Here is a 13,028-nt window from a genome sequence, read left to right on the forward strand (position 1 = left end):
CCCTTGGTGTCTTTACACCTAGGACTTGCTGCCTCACTTCGGATGCTTACACTTTTTCGCCACTATAATCCAAGTTACAATCAAAATATTTTTAGTAACATGTTTGATTATTTATCCTTAGAAGAAATTCCTAGAAACAGAAGTATCATTCAGAAGGCTCTCACCTCTTACTACACCGAAAGAGATCAGAGCCCGGTTCAAATCTTGACCTCCAAAGCTAAGCTGCCTGTACTTACAGCTTCACTAGCTGTACATCCTTGGATTAGTTAATTCATCTGAGTTCCCCCATCTATATGATAGAGTTAATATTAATACTTAACTCAGAACTATTGAGAAAATCAAATGAGTTAAGACATTTAAAGTCTGGCACATAGTCGGTTATAACTATGTCACCAAATTACCCTTGAGACAGTTGATACGCATTTGCATTCCCTAATAGCAAGTGTTTTTATTATGTTAAGCCACGAAAATTTTGCATTTAATTTACTCCTCTGGCTCATATGATCTCAGGTATGCATGCCCAATTTCTGACCTATTTCTGGTTCTTAGGTTCCTAACTCTTGTCCCAAAAAGCCTCCTTCTTTTAATGTTCTCAGAGCTAATCACTCTCTACCATTCTAAAACTAACACCTTCTGCCCATATCCTTCCATCACAGTTGTACAGATTGTCTGCAATAAGACCTTGAATGATTTTCAGGCTTTTGATCAGTTTCTACCCTCTGAAGACCTTAGAGCAGTTTGCAGGATGTCTCCGGTTTTAGCCTTGTCACAGAGTTCACTGGTTTCCCCAAATCAGCAATGATTTCCAAGGTTCCATTTGTAACCAGGTGTACTAGGCTTCATTCTGCATTTATCTGGCATTTATTTAGCATGTGTTTACTGAGTATCTCTTACGTGCTAGCACTGTGCTAAGTGTTGGCAATAGAGAATGAGGTAAGCACAGTTCCAGTCTTCCAGGAGCTTGCAGTGTAGTCTAATCATGTCCCCACCATTGTCTCTAACATGTCAATTAGCTGTAATTCTAGGGAAGGAAGCAATCTTTGGAGCACACAGACAATGCACCAGGATATAATGTTGCTCCATGAGGCTCCAAAAGGAACCTGAATTCCATAAAGCCATTCCAGGCTAGAGGTGGAACGCTAGGTTCACAATAGCATTCCTCTGTCCTCAACCTGTTTCAAAGCCTCAGACATTTCCTCACATTTCCAGAGGCCTTCTCATTTGTTCTCATGACCTCAGACATCTCACTGATCATATCTTGCCCTCTCCTTCTCCTCTGGGTTAGTGCCCTGAGGAAGCTATCCCTAAGCCCTTAAAGGAGAAGTCCTACTTTATTCCTGCTGAAGTTGTAGAAACCACTCTTCCCTCACTTTAGTGATAAACTCTGATATATGGATTTCAAACAGTAATGAAATTAAGTTTTCATTTGCTGATTGGTTGGTGGGAAGAGTTTTTCATATCCATTCACTGTCCTCTCTTCCCAGAACTCATATGTGGGTCTGTGTGGCTGGCATGAATCCCAACTGGGAGCCCCACCCCACCTCAAAATTCTCTCCCCTGGCAGGCCTCAGCAAGACCTTGAGATATGCCCAGACATGTCTGAGTTCTAGCGTGAGCCTAGTTTATTCTGAAGGTAGGAACTTCGCTCTACGTGTTTAAAATGACTGTACATTAAAAACTGTATAGGAATAATTATACCAAACTTCTTAAAGGAATTGTGTTGGGTGTAGTGGTATTACGTGTGAAATTTGTCCTTATTTTCTACATTTTCTAATGTTGTGTCATGTAATTTGGCTTTTATCATGCAAAAAAAAAAAAAAAAAAAAAAAAAAAACAAAAAAAAAAACGTATAGCCGTACTGAAGAAAGGCATTGTGCTTCTGGAAAAGCATGCCCTCTCTGGCAAGGCTTCAGCTGTTCTGGGCAGACATGAGTCTGTATTCCAGGGCTGGAGCAGTGTCGGTGATCCAGCCCATCTGTTACAGGCTGAGGTTTTGGATAGAACTCCAGTTGTTCTCGTCAGGAAAAGGAGTGCTAGACAGGGAAACAGAGGCAGAAAATCAATTTTATACGTTCTGGGAACATATCTCTGATGAAGGAAACCAAAATATTCTCTCTAAAATACTGGGGATTGTTAAGCTAAAATTAAGGTTGCAATGCAGGAGTACACTGTGACCCTCCCCTCTGCCTTTCCCACCTGAAGATGGGCTCCTTTGTTTATCAGCTCAGAAACAGGACTCAGAGGTGCCAGAGGATCTAGGAGCAGACTTTCCTTTCCCCATAAATTTACCTTCCTACATTTTTTTGCCTTATGGAAACCTGAACATACTCTTCTATTACATCATGTTTAGCCTAAAGCTGCCTCCTTACATATTTTAAGTTCAGTCTAAAGGTTTCTCTGTACATAGTGAACTATAACTTAAATGGAGGTGTACACAGTCTAAAGCCTATGCTTGTGCAGTCACTGAGTTTTAGCCAAAGGGGTCCAACTGTTGAAACCATGTTCAATAAGGTAAATGCCAAGCTGTAACCAACCTAGCTGTTTCCTATTGCACTTCCGTTTTCTGTATGTCACTTTCCTTTTCCGTCTGTAAATCTTCTTCCACCACATGGTTGCACTGGAGTCTCCCTGGCTCAGGAGACTGCCTGATTTGCGAATTGTTCTTTGATCAATTAAACTCTGTTAAATTTAATTTGGCTAAGGTTTTTCTTTTAACATTTCTTTGTCTTGTCACTACATAGGATTTATGGGCCATTGTTAAAATACCATTTCAGCAAGGCCTCTAAAACACTACCTTGAAAGATAAATATGTTTGCCCTGAGGCCTCCCCCACATAATAGGTACAAATGTTAGCAAAACTCTGCTTATTTTTCTTTTGTTAATCTGACTTCAGGAGAGTATCTCAACCAAGAACCTAAGAAAAAGAAAAGAAATTCTATTTTCTCCCCTACGATAGCATGCTAGATCAATTAGCAAAAGAACTAATTCCAACTCTCATCAGTCAGTAGGATGTATTTCTTGACTGGTTAAGAGTGGCTTGGGACTTGCCGGTGGTAACCTTCAGAGACTCTAGCCTGTGGGAAGAGTCTCATTTTCACTCTTGAATAAGAAGCCCTAGTTATTTCCTGATCCCTTTACAACTTAATCTCATACACAGAGACAAAAGCGCTGGGAAGCACAGTGTTTGCTGAGTTTCTCTGTCTTCTGAATATGTTTTAAGCCTTCCTTCAATGGTTTGTCAGAAAAAGTAATTCTTATTTATTATTTTTTTGAAACAGGATTTTGCTTTGTCACCCAGGCTGGAGTGCAGTGGCACAATCATGGCTCACTGCACCCTCACTCTCCCAGGTTCAAGCAATCCTCCCACCTCAACCTCCTGAGTAACTGGGATTACAGGCACGCACCATCATGTCCAACTGATTTTTTTTTTTTTTTTTGTAGAAATGGTGCCTTGCCATGTTGCCCAGGCTGGTCTCAAACTCCTGGGCTCAAGTGATCCTCCTGCCTTGGCCTCTCAAAGTGCTGGGATCAGGCATGAGCCATTGTGCCTGGCCCAGAAAAAAAATTCTTATTTACTACAGTCTAATTTTTTTCATTTTAATGCCCCCTCTATTTAACTGTACTAGAACTTCAGACAAGAAATAAGGATACTATTAGCAGCCTGTGCTAAATGTGGTAGTAGGATGACTTGATAATTTTACTATATTTTAGAATGATCCACAGTTACAGTGTTTTTAATATATCTGTTATCTCATTTATGTTGGAATAGGAATGACTACATAAAACTTCTTAAAGGGACTGTGTTGGGAGCAGTGGTATTACGTGTGAAATTTATCCTTCTTTTTTAAATTTTCTAATTTTATAAATTATTATCTAATTTATGTATTAAGCCTTTATCATTTATATCAATTTTTTTTTTCTTTTTATGAAGAGTAGCTGTATATGTTAATTTCATACGAGTCATTTATTTCTTTTCTGTTTGTAACTTTCCCGGTCTATGCAGATTGTTTTGAAATTCTGAAAAATTTATATATTTATTATAAAGCAAAACCTAATTATTGCAGAAAAGGTAATAAATGCAGAACATTAACAATTTAAATAATCCATAATTCTACCACAATGGCAAATCATTTATATATGTGTGCATCGTTCAGTTTAGTGTTTTTTTTTTTTTTTTTTCCTTTAGGATGCAGCAATCCTTTATTTTTACACACTTTGACAAGGAGGTTTTCTGTAAACAACCTTTCCAGTGGAGAACAGAGAACATGAAATCAGCGCCCAGGTGTCAGCAGCTGCTCTGCTCAGGGCTGAGGCTCCCCCTTGCCCACGTGGTGAGGTGGAGGGGTGCACTTCCCTTCCTTTATCAGCTTATCCTGCTGCTTCCTGATGGGACTCATGTCGCATCGTTTTCTGCAGAAGTATACGCTCTATGAAATCATCATATTCTACCTTGCACTCTTTCTCTGCCCAGATACTACCGATTCCATGTGCACATTCTATCCATTCTTTTTCAAAACCATGACATCGACCAGCAATCTTGTAGGGCTGTTCAGCACTTTGGACTGTCAACCATCGATCTATGTTAAGGCCAAACCTTTTCTGCACATCCAAGAAAGGCATGGCGATCTGATGCTCGTGCCCCTGTCTCTTCTCTAGTTTAGTGGTTTTTAAAAATCACAATATAATTACTGGATTTACTGGCTAAGCAAGGCTCAGCATGCTCGCCATGCTCATAACGTTCTTCTAAGTGATTTCTTTCACCTAAATTACTCTCCTGCTACTGTATGACCTGCTCGTTAGCTAGATTTGTTTGGTCAGAATAGGCACTGTCCTCAAAAGCAAGGGGGTAGGCATAGTAATGGTCACTTCAAAGATCTCCATCTGAATCTTTGGAAACTGTTAATATGTTATGTTACATGCAAAGGGGAATTAAGATTGCAGACAGAATTAAGGCTGCTGATCAGTTGACAGATTATCCTGGATTATCCAGGTAGATTCAATGTATCCACAAGGTTCCTTAAAAGTGGAAGGGAGAGGTCGAAAATGAGAGTCAGAAAGAGATATGATGCTGAAAGTAGGGTCAGAGAGATGCTAAGTTGCTGGCTTTGGCGTCGGAGAAGGGCAGCCATGAGTCAAGGGATGCAGGTGACCTCTAGCAGTTGAAAAGGCAAAGGAACAGATTTTCTCCTATGGCCTCCAGAAGGGAATGCTGCCCTCTTCACACCTCGATTTTAGCAGAGAGAGCCCCCATGTGAGACTTCTGAACTACAGAATTGTGATTGTTTTAAACTACTAAGTTTGTGGTAATTTGTTACGGCAGTAATAGGAAACTGAATTCCTTCTTTCCTTCTCCTCTCTCAAAAAGTAAGGGCTCCTCAGTTCTGGGCACTGTATTAGATGCTGGGGCATGATGCTAGATGCAAGAAACAGCAGTGAAGGAACTAACAGAAGGAAACAGAGCAGAGAAAAAAAGAATTAATGCCACCCGTAATTCCACAGTTTAGCAATCCATTGGAATAGCTGCAGCCTCTCTGCCTCTTGCTTTACTATAAGGAGAGAGTTCTCTACATCGCTCACATTTCTTTACATCTTTTGAGAAGCACCTGACTGCCTTTGTTCAAGACTATCTTCTCAAGGATGTCTGTAGGGTAGACATCAGAATATACAGAATAACAAATAAAATATAGGCCAGAAAAAAATGACGTTGATATAATGGCAAAAAAAATTAATTTCACAATGGAATCATTCATTTTATATGTATAAAAGCAAGTTAGGTGGGGCGTGGTAATCCTAGGACTTTGGGAGGCCGAGGTGGATGGATCACTTGAGGTCAGGAGCTTGAGACCAGTCTGGTCAACGTGGTGAAATCCTGTCATTACTGAAAATACAAAAATTAGCCAGGCATGGTGGCGCATGCTTGTAATCCCAGCTACTTGGGAAGCTGAAATGTGAGGCTTGCTTAAATCCAGGAAGTGTAGGTTGCAGTGAGCTGAGATTGCACCACTGCACTCCAGGCAGGGCGACAGAGCAAGACTGCATCTCAAAATAAAAAAATAAATAAAGTAAACAAATAAAAGCAAGTTAGATGAATTTAAAATCTTGATTATAAAATGTGAGAATAAGTTTAGTAAAGATAAAAAGAGGAAAAACTAGAAACGTTAACTAAGCTATTGTATTAGTCTATTCTCATGCTGCTAATAAAAACATACCTGAGACTGGGTAATTTATAAAGGAAAGAGGTTTAATTGACTCACAGTTCAGCATGGCTGGGGAGGCCTCAGGAAATTTACAATCATGGCAGAAGGCCAAAGGAAAGCAAGACACCTTCTTTACAAGGCAGCAGGAAGGAGAAATCCAAGCAGGGGAAACAGCAGACACTTATAAAACCACCACATCTGTGAGACTCACTCATTATTATGAGAGCAGCATGGGGAACCTCTCCCGTGATTCAATTACCTCCACCAGGTTCTGCCCTTCACATGTGGGTATTACGGGGATTATAATTCAAGGTGAGATTTGGGTGGAGACACAGAGTCAAACCATATCAGAAAGTTGAGAAATTACCTGGTTTTTGGAGTTGGCTCTGAAAATATTTTCTGGTTGGAAAACCAAGCAGAATGCAAGCTTATATATTGTGATTATATTTCTATTTAATATTTCTTCAGAGCTGAAACATTGGTGTTGAAATGGTGGGATCAAAACTGAAGAAGTATGTGCCTTACAACAACAAGAAAAATACCTAACTAAAATACTTGGGTAAAACTTTTGAAATGTCATACTGAAATTATGACTTCTCATGTATTTGATAAATTACTTTTAAACAAAGTAATTCCTGAAGCACTGAAAGAAGCAATGCCTTTGGTGTTTGACTATGTTTATTTATCTACTTTCAGATGTAATATCTGTAAGCTTTCAGAAAAATAATCATTGAAAGATATCAAGTAATAAACATCTACCAAATAAAGCAGAAAAGAATTTTAGAGTGCTTTTTGTTTCTTTACATTGATTCCACAAATGTGATGTTCTTCTGATTTCCTTTTAAGTGTTCCTACATCAGTAAGTGAAATAAAACAGTTCAGAACATTTACTCTGGTTTATTTAAACAAAAGATTTGCAAATATAAAGTTAAGCTTAAAAGGCATTTTTCCTTTTCTATCCAGGAAAGTTATGCATTCTTAAAATTTCCCCCATGATCATCATAGGAAATAAAAGAAATAAAAAAAATCACATGAAGTTCCACCATCCCAAGATAAACACTGTTATATTTTGCACTATTTCCTTCTAGTTTTTTGGGATCATATATTTTATATGGCATCATATAGCAAAATATAATACACAGCCTGATTTTTCACTGTAAAAGTAGTATATTCTATTGTAGAAAATTTAGAAAAATTATAACATAGATAAAAATTATTAAAATACATAATTGGGTTAATGACTTAAATCAAATTTACTATCAACTATGAAAAGTTCACCAAGTAAATTAATCAGTTTCACTAATTTATAATTCTCTACATTTTCCTAACTTATTAGAAAAAACATTAAATAAGTAACACTGGAAGGCTATAAAAGCCATATGTAATTTTCCATCAACTTTTCCAAAAGTGGGAAAAAATCCTAACTACTAGAAAGATTGATTGGATTGTCAAAAATGTACAAAACTCAGCTATATAAACTGAGAAACTTAGTCACAAATAGATTTGTATTACAATAGTGTTCATTTTCAAAACATTGAAACAAGATAGAAAATAAGTAAAAGTAAACAAAGAAAAAGCACTTCCACTGAACTAGTGTAAGGACAGATTGCTACTACCAAACAGTTTTAGGCTTCAAAGTTGGCATATATCTTTCCTAATAGTATACCTTAAGGCAGTAAGGTAGATCTGCTCTTATCTTAGGAAAAACCATTGTATCCTCATAGAAATTAATAGGTGTTTTGAGAAAAAATAAAGTGTATGTGGCCAAACATGTTTAAGAAAAGTTTTCTATTTTTGTTTTCTCCTAGAAACACAAAGAATGATAGCATATTAAAGACTGAAACATTAAGTATCAAGTGTAATTTTATTTCAGAATTTCTCAGATTTATTTGATAAAGGGATTCATTTTTTTTTTCCCCTCTAAAGATGATGATCTTACAAAGATAAAGTCCTGGATAATCCAGTTTGGGAAATTCACACAGCCCAATAGATACCTACTCAGGGTCTCATCCTTTAAAGATTGTCTGAGTAGTTTGTGATTCATTGCTCTGGAATAATCTCGTTTGATCTCTAATTTAATGTCTTATAGGTCACTCCATAGTTACTTCCAAGTATTCTCTTCTACTTACCTGTCACCTTTCTATGTCTGCCTGACTCCTGGCATGCTTTAAGTACTAATAAATCCAGACAGACATTTCAGAATTCCAAATATAAATCACATTTACTAATAATAACAGTAATGATAGAATAATAATAATAATAATAATAATGTCATAAAAAAATCTCCAGAGATCTTCCCTGAGTCTTCCCTACTTTTTGAAGAGCCATACCACTTTATCTTCTTTTATTCCTTCTAAATGCTTCATAAAAGAGGAAGCCTCATTATGTTCTAGAACTAATTTCACCTCCAGAGGCTGGAAAAGTTCTTTCTTTTGAAAAATTACAAAGCATTAATTCAGAGTTTTTCAATCATGCTTTTGAGGCACACATAGTTGTTAAGCGTGTTGGAAACAGCATCTTCCTCATCCCCTAGTGGGGTCGTACAAGACCTATAAGCAGGGCACTTGCCTCTGGCTACAGGCAACTTCACTGGATTTTCTCAGGATGCCTTAGAAATATCTTTCAATGTTGCCAGGGTATGAGAAATGGTGGAAAGACATACATTAGTATGCTCAAAACATTTGTATACTGACCCACTTTCCCTTAAGCTGGAAAAGGACTAGAATTCATTGAATAAAGAAATCACAAAATTCATAAACAAGAAACATATTATATATATTTAAATAATAGGAACAATTTTTATTGGCTCTCATTTTAATATAGCTATTGAACTATGACTTAAAGGACATTGTTTAAAATATTGGTAATGAAAATCATATTGTTCCTAAAATATAAAAACACCATAGAAGGCCGGGCGCGGTGGCTCAAGCCTGTAATCCCAGCACTTTGGGAGGCCGAGACGGGCGGATCAGGAGGTCAGGAGATTGAGACTATCCTGGCTAATCTGGTGAAACCCTGTCTCTACTAAAAAATACCAAAAAAACCCACAAAAAAACAAAAAACAAAAAAACTAGCTGGGCGAGGTGGCGGGCTCCTGTAGTCCCAGCTACTCGGGAAGCTGAGGCAGGAGAATGGTGTAAACCCGGGAGGCGGAGCTTGCAGTGAGCTGAGATCCAGCCACTGCACTCCAGCCTGGGCGACAGAGCGAGACTCTGTCTCAACAATAACAACAAAACAAACAAACAAACAAACAAAAAACTATAGAAAAAGGTAGTTATAGGGAATCTTTCTTTTTAAACCAAGAGAAAAATCCATGAAAACTATATGAAACTGGATATAAAATAGTGTCATTTTAATATTGTAGTCCACAGGATTCAACCTTCATTTAATTGTACAGCCAAATTGCTATGATTTATTAAGTACAATATGTCCATATATGACTTAATATCTAAAAGACTTATTTTTAAAGAGCCTTAGATTAATACCAAGAACACAAAACAGTCAAATAACGCAGTATGTTAAGCACGGCAGAGCAGCATTTAATAGCTATGCAGTAATTTGTCGTATATCGCTTGCATAACAATTAATCATAGGGAACATTTTATTGATAAATAAAAGGTTTTGTCAGTGAGTACATGCAATGAAATAATACGAGAACAAAAAAACTTGATAGTTTTTAAACTACTGCCTGACAGATTACCTGAAACTAAATAAAAAACAAGCTTTTGTCAGGATATTTGTGTTTTCCAGATTTACAGAGCCATTCTCTTTGAATATTAAATAACCATAATTTTAAATCTCTACTCCTCTCCTAGACTGATTACTGGAGGCAAATTAATTTCAGATTAATTTTTAACACTTTTGATGGAGGAAAATACCTAAAGCAAGAATTTGTATTAATCACATATCCATCTATCTTCTACACAAGGCCATTCAAATTCTCCCAGAATGTTTTAAAACCAGTACTTCCTTTTGCTGAGAACATTACCTAAATATTCCTCCCCAAATTAGGGCACACATGCATTATCTGTGAGTCATACAGCTCTCAAATACACAGATTTCAGATTCCATCATCATTATGAGTCCGTACAATGCCCCTCGTTTTATTTCATTATTTTTTCCCCTTTGTCCTATTCATTCTCGTATACATGCTCTTTCCGGTCAGAGATATTCACATTAACATATCCAATATATTTCCTTAGGCATCTGAAAATATAGCCCTGAGATATAATACATGGTTGTTTTCTGTGTATTTGTATATTTTGAATATATAAAAATTGTTTTTTTCTACAGAATTCATTCCATATTTCCAAGATCCATCTACATTCCTATATATAAAAATGGTTAACTACTTCTTCCTGTATTTTATCCCATTGTGTGTACATGCTATGCATTCTGATTAGCCATTTCCCTAGGGATGGACATTAAACTGCCTCTAACTTCTTGCTAACACAAATAATGCTAGGATACCACACTCCAAAATATCCCCTTAAGGATTTGTACACAATATAAACCCAGGTGAGGGAATGATATATATACAGAATTATATGAATAATTAATTTCACTAGGTATTGTGAGTTACACTTCCACCAACAGAGATTTCTGATTTCTTGACATCCAAACCAGCACTTAGTATTAGCTGACTTTGTAATTTTTAGCAATTCTTTGTTGACTTAATTTGAATTTCTATGATTACAAGTGAAGTTGAACATCACTTCATATACATTTTGGCTATTTAGAATTCCCCTCCCATGAATTGTCTATTTTAGTCCTTGTTCAATTTTTGAGTTTCCTTGTAGATTTTAGTAGTTCCTTATATGGTCTACATGTTAATCACTTTTTAGTGTTACACTTTAAAAACATCTCCTGCTAATGTCTGTGCAACAAGTCTGTTAAGTTTGTCTATCATATCTTCTTTGTAAGGAAATATTCAGTTTTAATATGATCATATCCATCAATTTCCACCACCTACCTTTAAGGTTTGTACTTTTTGGGTCTTGTTTAAAAATCCTTTCCCATCCCAAGTTCACAAAGAAAGCTTCATGTATTTTACTAACTTCATAGTGTTGCCTTTTATAGTTAGGTTTTTAATCCATTCAAAATTTATTTTTGTATTTGGAGTGTGGTAAGAATCTAAGTTTATTTTTTCCTATGCGTTGAGCCACTAAATAATCTGTCTTTCCCCTATGCGTTATGATGCTAATTTCTATTATATTCCACATTCTCATATATAACATAGGCTTGTTTACTGGTTTTCTGTTCTGTTACGTCAATTTTTTTGTCCATTCCTATACTGGTATCATACAATTTTTATTGCTATGGTTTTATAATATGTCTTAATATATTCAACAAGACAAGTTCCCTATGTTTGCTCTTCTTTTTAAAAAATTCATCTTATTTATTTGTGGTCTATTATTATTCTATGCATATTTTATAAGCTAATTAATTGTCTAGTTCGTCACAAAATCCTGATGAAATTTTCATTAAAACCTCATTGAATTTATAGATTAATTCAGGAAGAATAATATTTTTACAATATTAATTTATCCCATTCGTGAACATGGTACTTTTCTCTTTTTACCCATATCTTGTTTTATGTCCTTTAATAGAGCTTGAAAAACTCTCTGTGAAGGATGGGTCCATTCATTAGTTTATATCCTATGTACTTTGTAGTTGTTATTGCTATCGTGAATGAAATTGCATTTTATACTAATTTCCAGTTGGTCACTGCTGATACAGAAGAATGATTTTTATATGGAATTTAAATGAATTAATATACATAAAATATTTATAAAATTTCTTATATACTAATTAAGTAAATGCTATATGTGTTCACTACTGTTTTGTTGCCTATCATCAATGTTGCATCTCCACAGCCTTTCTGAGCACTCCTATTAGTTCTAATAGTTTGTCTATTGATTCAATTGGGTCCTCTGGTATAGGATCTAATAATCTGCAAACAGTGAAAGGGTTGGGTTGTCCATTCTATCCAATCCTTATACTTCCTATTTTTTTGGAAGGAAAAAATACTGTGTTGACTGAGAACCCCTCACCATACTCAATGGAAGCCATGATAACAAGACTCTTTCTTGTCCCTAAAGATGATATGTCACAATTTTGTTTCCGAAGTTTGCTAATAGATATTCATTAAAAGCTTTTGTTAAGGCCAGGAGCGGTGATCCCAGCACTTTGGGAGGCCAAGGTGGGCAGATCACCTGAGGTTGGGAGTTCGAGACCAGCCTGACCAAGGTGGTGAAACCCTGTCTCTACTAAAAATACAAAAATTAGCCAGGCGTAGTGGTGGGTGTCTTTAGTTCCAGCTACTCTGGAGGCTGAGGCAGGAGAATTGCTTGAACATGGGAGGTGGCAGTTGCAGTGAGCCGAGATCATGCCACTGCGCTCCAGCCTGGGTGACAGAGTGAGACTTCCATCTCAAAAAAAAAAAAAAGTTTTTGTCAATTAAAAAATTATCTTTTATTCATATTTTTCTAACACTTTAAACTATCTCATAATTAGATGTTAAACATTATCAAATGGTCTTTCTGTATATGTTGAGTCATTTTTCCCTCTTTAGTCTACTAATTTGATAAATTATATTATTATATTTTCTGGTGATGAACCTCCTTACATTTCTGGAATAAATTTTACATTGCCATATTTTATTAAAACATGGTTGAAATAAGCGAATATTTATTTAGAATTTCACATTTTTGCTCATAAGTGAGCTAATAACTCACTTATGGCTAACAAGTAGCTAATAACTTTCTTTTTTTGTACTGTCCTAATCCAGTGGTTGTCTGAAGATTATAATTAACTTCTTAAAATGAATTG

At 36.2% G+C, this 13,028-nt stretch overlaps 1 protein-coding gene and 1 pseudogene across 1 annotated transcript in view; one reads left to right on the plus strand and one right to left on the minus strand.

The window, feature by feature from the left end:
* LOC144340831 (uncharacterized) overlaps positions 1–13,028 on the plus strand; it is a 66,157-nt gene that overhangs the window by 42,208 nt on the left and 10,921 nt on the right. The gene's annotated exons all lie outside the window — the stretch shown is intronic.
* Positions 4,302–4,620, minus strand: LOC704574 (NADH dehydrogenase [ubiquinone] iron-sulfur protein 5 pseudogene; annotated as a pseudogene).

The sequence above is a fragment of the Macaca mulatta genome, chromosome 5, assembly GCF_049350105.2.
Source record: "Macaca mulatta isolate MMU2019108-1 chromosome 5, T2T-MMU8v2.0, whole genome shotgun sequence".
Taxonomy (NCBI): Eukaryota; Metazoa; Chordata; class Mammalia; order Primates; family Cercopithecidae; genus Macaca; species Macaca mulatta.